Source organism: Pan troglodytes, chromosome 5 (assembly GCF_028858775.2).
Source record: "Pan troglodytes isolate AG18354 chromosome 5, NHGRI_mPanTro3-v2.0_pri, whole genome shotgun sequence".
Lineage (NCBI taxonomy): Eukaryota > Metazoa > Chordata > Mammalia > Primates > Hominidae > Pan > Pan troglodytes.
In genome coordinates this window covers 80,085,570-80,095,282 of record NC_072403.2, presented here as the reverse complement: position 1 = coordinate 80,095,282, position 9,713 = coordinate 80,085,570, and the positions used below count along the sequence as shown (strand labels likewise).

Sequence of the window (9,713 nt, the reverse complement as noted above, 5' to 3'; positions counted from 1 at the left end):
GAAGAGGAGGGAACGTTGTGTGATAATCAAGAAGACAAATTCCATTTCCATTTGTTAAGAAGTGAGAAGCGAAACTCCACGAACTTTTTGATGTTTAAAAACAAGGTGAAGAATGTCACTTTAATACATATGATGACATTTAGAAGTTACTCTCTGAATAATTTTCTGGCCAAGGCTATAACATAGCTCCAAGCACAACCAATTAAAATATGGGAAAAGGACCAAAAATATAATCTATCTTGTACGAATAGTTACTGGGAATTTGTTTTTTAAAATGGGACCGTTTATTAAATTAAAAGAGAGTCTTTAAGAAGCTTGTTTGTATTTGTTATTACTATTATAATGTGGAATGCTCCATTTAATTTAGAATAACATGCTAGGGAGACAAGAAAAAAATCAAATTTTGCCATTCTTTTGACTAACTCTTAATTGTTACTTTTGTATTAACATAAAGCATATACAGTTATTTCACAAATACTAATAATCAACAATACTTGGAATTTTCCAAGAGGGAAGAAACAAACAAACAAACAAAAAATTCTGTGAGGTTCTAAATTCCTAACATGTATGTATTTCTTAGAAATAAAAAAAGGATAAATGCTGTTGTTATTTAAGGTATTAAAACTAGCAAAGTGTTTAACAAAGTACTTCTTTACTCCTTCAGTTAAGTATGACATATATGTGGCAGTATAACATATTTGTTAAACTTTTCATCATCAAAGTATATTATTACCACATATAGCAATTAAAATACCATTTTCTATGGAAGAACCTGTGTTAGTCTTTTATGCAGCACAATTCAGCACTTGAATGATAATTTCAATTAAACTCAGTTTATTTCCATACATTTCCTAAAGGCAACTTTGAAAATACACATGTAAGCTAGGACAGATCTTCCAAATGCTTCACATTTTATTCCCCTTCCAGTGTCTTTAAATACAACAGCTCTTCTACTGCTCTGGTATATATTTTATTGTGAACCTTGAATAAAACCTCTCATGCAGTTTCATTTAATGTCTTATTCACGTTTTCTTCTCTCATATTATTTCTCCATTTTTTTTTCACCAGATGTTCAAAAGATGGTTTGTCAAGGAAGAATCTTACTGAAGAAAAGAAATGAATGGGTCAACAGAGAACCTCCTCACTGGAAATGTAAGGAAACCAGTAGAAGCAATATGTTAATGTAATTTTATTTCAATTTTGCAATACTACATTTAATACTGATAATATATTTGGTTTGGATTAATGGGGATTTAATTTTAAAACAAAATACCAAGATTATAACATTAATAAGAGAAATATAACAAGGTTTTTTTATTCAGTAGATGTTTATTCTATGTGAATAAGCAATTCGAAACACAGAAAGTATTAATGAATAAAATAAAATTCTATGTTTATCCTATTAGTAGAAAAATTCAATGGAAATAGTTTTAAATAACGTAGATTATTAGGAAATTTTATTCATTTCTGACTTTTTCACTTACTACATGTATGAGTATGAGCATATAACTAAGGCTAAGTTTCTTCCTCTATAAATTGGTATTAATAACTTGGAGCTGCATTATCAATAGAACTTTCTGTGATGAAGAAAGTGTCCTATATCAGCTCTGTCTGATACAATAGCCACTAAGCACATGTGGTTATTGAACACTTTGGATAAGATTGGTGCTATTGAAAATCTGAATTCTTAATTTTAGCTAATTAATTAATTTTTAAATTTTATTGATTTATTTTGAGACAGCCTGTTGCTCTGTTGCACAGGCTGGAGTGCAGTGGTGCAATCTCAGCTCACTGCAACCTCCCCTCCTGGGTTCAAGGGTTTCTCCTGCCTCAGCCTCCTAAGTAGCTAGGATTACAGGCATGTGCCACCATGTCCGGCTAATTTTTGTGTATTTAGTAGAGATGGGGTTTCACCATATAGACCAGGCTGGTCTTGAACTCCTGACTTCAAGTGACCCACCTTCCTCAGCCTCCCAAAGTACTAGGATTACAGGCGTGAGCCACCACACCTGGCCAATTTTAGTTAATTTAAATGAAAATAGTTATATGTGGCTGGTGACTACAGTATTGTTCAATACTCCCTTAAAGGATTTAGTGATATTATCATGAAATTAATTACATTATTTATTAAAATAATTTCTCTTTTCATTTTCTCATAAAATTAGCAAAGGTCAAAATGTTGGCCAGGGTGTGTTGAGAATGTCTTTCTAATAAAATTATTATGCAAGAGTGTATTGATACTATATTGGAAACAAAATTTGTATATCTAAGTCTTAAAATGTTAATATTTTTAACTGTAAAATCTTATTTTGAAATATTACCCAAGAAAATAATCCAATTTTGACATTACAATTTTTGCTTAACTGACTTTATTTTGAGAAAAAGATTGGTCAATTGCTATAAGCTTTTACTAATCCATTGTAGGTGCAAATTATGTGACACTTTGAACAATCATTAAATTAAGTACATATTAAGATGTCACGGGTTTATATGAGTTTGCTGTAGTGAGAAACAAGAACAACAAAAAACAGCAATACACTGGAAACCCTAAGAAAGACATTTCATGTCTCTTATCAGTTAGTTGTGTGTCTTTGGGAACACCAAATGACTGCTCTGGGTCTTAGACGTTCTCATATGCAAAATGAAAGATATAATAATCTATAAAAGACATTTCAGTTATATAATTCTATGTCTCTTGCTGCTTTTTCACTGAAAAACCCAGAAACAAGTTTTAAAAAATAGTCTTGTTGTTTACCACAGTTGTATTCAATGCAACGCATATCTTTGGGGAAGAATTAATATTTATCCTGAGGCAAAGATGCTTTTAAGGAGGATAATTTGTCAAATACTCTTTGAGAGCACACTGTTGAGCATCATCAAAGCGAGGGAAAGAGTACTTGGACTCATCTTACAGTAACATACAAGGAAACTCTTTGGAGTGAAGCATGTAAAACGAGAGCTCCAAGGCACACACAGCAGTCAAAAGAGAAATGAGCCGGGCAACAGACCTGCTGAAATATTAACCGTGCTGAGAACTTGACTATTTATATAAGGTTTAGTAATAAGATACAGTCTAAGAGAAAGGATGTGCATTTAGATTTTTATCTGCCTCAATTGTGGTGATAAGCTATAAAAGAAAGCCCTAGATTATCTGTAGGATGCTAGTGAGATGAACTGTATGTAGAAGTATTTTTAATCTAATTAATGTGTAACGGATCTATAATATCATCAGCCATTACATTTGAACTTAAGTGACAAAAAGCATGGTGCTATTAATGAACTATGAATGTGAGAAAGAAAAGAAAAAATTTGGGAGAAATACCATATTTTAATTTTTGATTTTTTTGGAATCATAAGACCATAAGAAAGCTAAAGGGAATGAAAATCTGAAGCTTCAGAAGGAAGTCATAGTGAAATTTTTTTTACAAGCGTCGTGCATATTCACCGAACTCAAAATTCAAGTCATTATTAAGGCTACTAAATTACATGCACAATTCAATTTGTTAAGAAATGTGGTTCCATCAACATATAAACAAACAGGATCCATTCAGACAGTAAGACAATTATGTCTAATAAATGCAAACCAAAGATACTTCCCCTCCGACTTTAGCAGTAATCCTTATGCATTATTCCTACATTGTATCTAATTGCCCTTCCATTTTTGTCCTAATCAGATCCTGAACCTTGAATTTGTAAGACATTTGTCCTCACTCCTATTTTCTGCTCTTGTCCAGAGAAATTTGAATTTGATTTTCTCCATTTAACTGTATTAATCTGTCCTTTAACAATAGCTGACCTAGCCTCCTTACTGGATCTTTCTCATTGGCTGTGAAAAGTGGGATAGTCTATCTAGCTAAACTGTCCTTCTAGATCCAAAATTCTGTCCACAGCATTGGCATTGGGTGCTACATCTCAAAATGATCCCCCCTTTACTGGAAAAGGTTTTACTACCCATGGGTTACCCGTGAAGTCATATCTATGCTACAGGAACTGTTTTTTTTGCTAGGGTTTCTAATCTAAGGAACATAACATGATCCAACTTAGGAAAATCAGATTTTCTTTTCCAGAATTTAAAACTTGAACAAAGACACAGATATTAGGAACCATGAAACCTAAGACCTTAGGGACATGTTGGCAACTTAGAGATCATTTTTGTGAATTATTGTGGCTGAGGTTTTGGGGCTGCTCTGCATCCAGACCAGGAAAAAAATCTGCATATTTCAGTTTCCTTTTGATGCCTGAGTTGCCCAAAGAAATACGTTTATTTTGGAATAAACTTATTCCAATACGTTTATTTTGCTTTACCTTCCAGTGCAGATTTTGACGAGAAGAACCTTGGCAAACAGAACCACGCAGCCCTATGAGGTAAAAATACACATAAGCAGGAATCACAAGAAAAATCTCTCTCTATATATACAAATTGTAGTCTATCATTTTTTCTCTCTCTCCGTGTGTGTGTGTGTGTGTGTGTGTGTGTGTGTCCAGGGTGTCTCACTCACTGAAGCCATCTGATCCTTAATATTCTAACATTTCAAGTGAGCTTGGTTATCTCTTATTTCTCTTACATTCTCTAAGAGTGCTTATTTAAAAGACAGGTTACTATGACACACCAAGAGGTGCTGACTCACTAAGGGGCTGGGTAGGAAATATGGACTATAAAACTGCATTTATTCATTTATGTTCACTATTTTCTATGTTTGCATGTGTGTATGTATATACATATAGAAGTGATATGTATAACAGTAGCTCTTCCTTATTCTCAGGGGATATGTTCCAAGACTTCCAGTGGATGCCTAAAACTATGGATTGTGCTGAACCCTATGCATACCATGTTTTTTCCTGTATACACACAGTTATTATAAAGTCTAATTTAAGCTTGGTGCAGTGAAAGATTAACAATAATAACTAATAATAAAATAGAACAATTCCTGTAGTAAAAATTATGAGATTGTGGTCTCTCTTAAAATATCTTATTGTACTGTACTCACCTATTTTGGGCCTGCAGTTGACAATGAGTAATTGAAACTATGGAAAGTAAATTGTGAATAATGGGATGGTACTGTATGTATTTATAAATATGTCATTGGTTGAAGCAGCAAAACCCACAAGGAGTAGGTTATAGTCTCCCTTTTAAAGAAACTCTAATGAAATTTTGTAGAAAGAAAAAAAACAGAAACAATTTCATACGTAAAGCTAGAAAATTTAAATGAAATCTTTTCTCTCCACTATATCATATATGCTTTAATAAAGAAAACGAAAGGTTTGTGAATTTGCCTTATACCTATAAATATAAGAAGAGAAGAGCTCTGAATCATAACTTGAATCTCAGTTAATGAGAGCTGTCTTATTTTAAAGATATTTCAAATGTTCAGAATGCACATGTGTACCGACTTTCAGATAGAAGAAGCTAAGCATGTTAATTACCTAAGTTTTATAGCCTATGGACAAGGTAAACAGAATTACTATCCATTGAACCTTTTTTCAAACTCATTATTTATATTTCAAGAATGTTCTAAGTTATTTTTAAGAGTAAAATGATTTTTAATCATGTCAAATAATATAAGAGACTATTCACATATCAGGTGTCAAGAAATAGAAATACAGCCCTTTGCTTCTGGCAGAAAGAGAATCTAAAAGAAGGCCATACTCGTGCCTCATTAGTCACTCCTTGGTATCTTTAGCACCATCAACCTTTTTTTTTTCCATTTATGTCATGGGAATTTACCAGTCAACCAGAATTGTCAAACCATGAGAAATTCCCTTTCCTCGTTTTCCTATATGCCTCCGTGGAACACTTGGGAGCAGACTTAGTAACTACAGCCTTGTACTGAATTTTAACTACTGACATGAAAGTGAAAGGTACTATGCTGAGTCATTGTGTCCTTCTCCCTCTAGATTAACTCCATTTTTAGTCTCTGTTACATATGGTAAAATACCAAGGTGTTGAATCAGTAATCTTATGGAGTTACAGAAATTTCCTCACTGTTTTCATTTTAATTGAATTGAAAAGAACTTGGAAGTTTGAAGATGGTGATGAGTCAGATGTCACGGTAAACCTTTAGCTGAAGAGAGAAATATATTTTCAGGGCTTACAATTAAAAGTATAACAATGGGTAACTCAATTCAACTGTATGTGTGCCTATCCAGAAGATAGAGGAAGGGTCATAAGTATCTTAGTACATTTATAGTAAACTAATACTGTTAGAGTTTCTCCCTTGGATTTTTACACAAAGGAAATGTAAAATAAACAAACAAACAAATAAAAATTAGGCCTGGCATAGTGGCTCCCACGTCTGTAACCCAGCACTTTGGGAGGCCAAGGCAGGTGGATATCTTGAGGCCAGGAGGTTGAGACCAGCCTGGCCAACATGGTTAAACCCCATCTCTATTAAAAATACAAATATTAGCTGGGCGTGGTGGTGGGCACTTGTAATCTCAGCTACTTGGGAGGCTGAGGCAGGAGAATTGCTTGAACCTGGGAGGCGGAGGTTGTAGTTAGCTGAGATTGTACCACTGCACTCCAGCCTGAGCGACAGAGCGAGACTAGGTTAAAAAAAAAAAAAAAAAGAAAACAAAAAATTATTTTTCTTTCATTCTGATTTACAGTGGTTTCCTTAGTTTATATGTCATACTTTGTAGTTATAATAATATTGCTTATTCTTCCTCTTTCCTTCCTACTCTTTCCCTCTCTCTCTGTGTCTTTTTCTGTGTCTCTCTTCCTTTCTGTATGATAAATCTCATGGGAAATTCCTCACCCCAAATACAAGGAAACTAAAAAGTTTGTGTAAAAATTGAATTGAAAGACAAAAATTTTTAAAAAATAATATAAACTTTAAACTTTATTTCTCAACATAAGGGCCATCAAGCTCAATACACATTGTGAGATTATATCAGCCGTTTAATCCATCCCTAAAGAACTGATAGTCTTAGGAATTTAATGTCAATGCAGTCTTTTCTTATTAGGTTGGTGCAAAAGTAATTGTGGTTTTGCCTTTCAAAAAGAAATGGCAAGGTCGAGTGGGATGGCTCACGCCTGTAATCCCAGCACTTTGGGAGGCCGAGGAGGGCGGATCACTTGAGGTCAGGAGTTTGTGACCAGCCTGGCCAACTAGTTGAAACACTGACTCCACTAAAAATAAAAAAAATTAGCACGGCGTGGTGGCCTGTGCCTGTAATCCTAGCTACTTGGATGGCTGAGGCAGGAGAATCACTTGAGCATGGGAGGCGGAGGTTGTAGTGAGCCGAGATCGTGCCACTGCGCTCCAGCCTGGGTGGCAGAGTGAGACTCCGTCTCAAAAAAAACCCAAAAAAGTAATGGAAAAACCGCAGTTAATTTTGCACCAACCTAATACATTGTTAACTGAAAAATGGATGCCCTTTACAGATTTGTTATGATTAGAAAACAAAAATGACTTAGAGCCAAATCAGAAGGGTTAAGGGGATGCTTAATGATTTCCCATAGAATTCCCACAAAATTACCCTTATTTGACGAAAGGAATGAGCATTGTCACGGTGGAAAGGGACTCTCAAATCGAGGTGTCTTGAGCATTTTTCTGCTAAAGCTTTTTCTTACTTGCTCAAAACACTGTGATAATAAGCAGATGTTATCGTTTTTTGGCCCTCCAGAAAGTCAAGAAGCAAAATGCCTTGAACATCTAAAGAAAACTGTCTCCATTAGCTTTGCTCTTGGCCATCCTGTGTTTGCTGTCACTGGACCACTTCCAGGTCTTGGTAAGCATTGCTTTGATTGTGCCGTGTCTTCAGGATCATATTGGGAAAGCTATGTTTCATCTTTACTATCCAATTATTCAAAACAATGCTTCAGGACCTTGATTGACTTGTTTGAAAGTTCCATCAAAAGCTCTGCTCTTCTCGGCAGCTGATCTGGGGGTAACCATTTTGGCACCCATCAAGTAGAAAACTTGCTCTCCTTTAATTTTTTAGTCAGAATTGTGTAAGTTGAACTAACTGAAATGTGTATTGCATTGGCTATTGTTTTTGCTGTCAATCATCAGTGTTCTTCAATTAGGGCAAAAACGAGACTGAATTTTTCCTTGCAAGTTGATGTGGATGGTCTGCCACTACAAGCCTCATCCTCAACACCATCCTATTCCTTCTTTTAAATCCATTTGTAAACTGCCTAGTTATTTGAAGACTGTCCCAATAAAGTTTTCATAAAGCATATGTGATTTCACCATTCTTTCATCCAAGCTTCACCATAAATTTGATGTTTGTTTTCACTTCAATTTTAGCAGAATGTATGTTGCTCTGATAGGGACTATTTTCAAACTGATGTCTTATCCTTCCTAATGTTTCAAACTAGATCCTGTTGAGACATGTTATTAGAAGGTAGTATGAGTTTACTTTGATGCAAACATAATTTTGAAATCCATGCCTACTTTTTTGTAATATGCATTTTCCATGAATTTTTAAAAGTTCCCTCATATTTTCTTTAAAGTTTTCTTTTAAATTTTCTTCCCTCACATAATTCAAGTGCTAGGTTTAACGTATGTTGTGCCTCAATAGTGAGTGTTGGTCATGGCTAGCACCTTTTAAGCTCTGGAGAGCTGGCACTGAGGCAGCTGTAGGGCTTGGATAGGTGATGGCGGTTCACAGAGTGAGGTCAGCAGGTGTTTGCCATAACTATCATGAGAACAACTCCAATATAAATGTTGGTCCCAAAAGGAAGTAAAATGATTAGTTTTATTGATAGGTATTTATTGTAAGTGGCACATAAATCTGTGGTTACAGGGCTTGGCAAGATTCCTTATTTTAAAATTCAATCACATATTTTATGACTTGTAAGGCACAATTTCTGTTGCCTTTGCCTTTCCTTGCTAAAGCCATAGCAATCACAATAACAGCAGCATACTGGCTCACGGGTTCAACTAATATAAAATACTTTGGAAATTGGAAAAAAATTAAATATTAAGCCTCCATGAGTATATTGTAAATTGGAACCATGTCTGTCTTGTTCACTGCTCTATCTCTAATGCCCTAGCATAGTACCTGGCTCATGCTTGGTACTTGATAAATATGTATTGACTGAATGAAGGACATTACCATCTTCTCCAGATTGCTGTGACTCCCGCTATTTTTCTGTGATCTTATTATGTACTTAGGACTATCTCTGATTTCTCAAACCCGAGTTACATTTAACCAAGTTTTACTACTTTTATATTTTTACAAAGTAAAACACGATTTACAAAGCTAGATAACTATATCCAAATGTAGCTAAAATATAATCTAATGATTGCTATGTTAGCATGATAATCAAAGTGCTAGGAGAGCATGGAGGAAGGAGTAATTATTCCACTTTGGAATTTCAAGGGATCTAGCACAGAGAATTCACCATTAAATCTAAGCCTTGAAAGGAAAGAATATGAGTATATGAAAGGCATTATAGTAAACATGGCAAATCAAATGCATGTGTTTCCCTTTTACAATCCTACATGAAACTTGAAAAAATTATAAGAAAAGAATGAAAAAAGATACATATATATATATATATTTCCACCTCCCCCTCAAAAAAAAAATCAGAGTATTAGAGCAGGGGCAATTGCATATAGGGGTTGTCAACACATTTTTGCACCAGAAGAAACAGCTGAAGGAAGTAATAAAGAAAGATGCCAATGGTCTACATGGATACTGGGGTGCCAATGAGAGGTAGAGAGTTTTAGAGGATATAATTTTATGAGATTATTACAATAAAA

General features: G+C 34.6%; 1 long non-coding RNA gene across 1 annotated transcript in view; it reads right to left on the bottom strand.

Moving 5' to 3' along the window:
• Positions 1 to 817: 817 nt before the first annotated feature.
• The window catches only part of LOC104006875 (uncharacterized), a 72,670-nt gene continuing 63,774 nt past the window's right edge, over positions 818 to 9,713 (bottom strand). Inside the window, exons 2-3 of the long non-coding RNA XR_008548559.2 lie at positions 4,306 to 4,358; positions 818 to 1,144 (exon numbers count right to left, since the gene is read on the bottom strand). This is a non-coding gene — a long non-coding RNA (uncharacterized LOC104006875). The remainder of the gene's footprint in view (positions 1,145 to 4,305; positions 4,359 to 9,713) is intronic.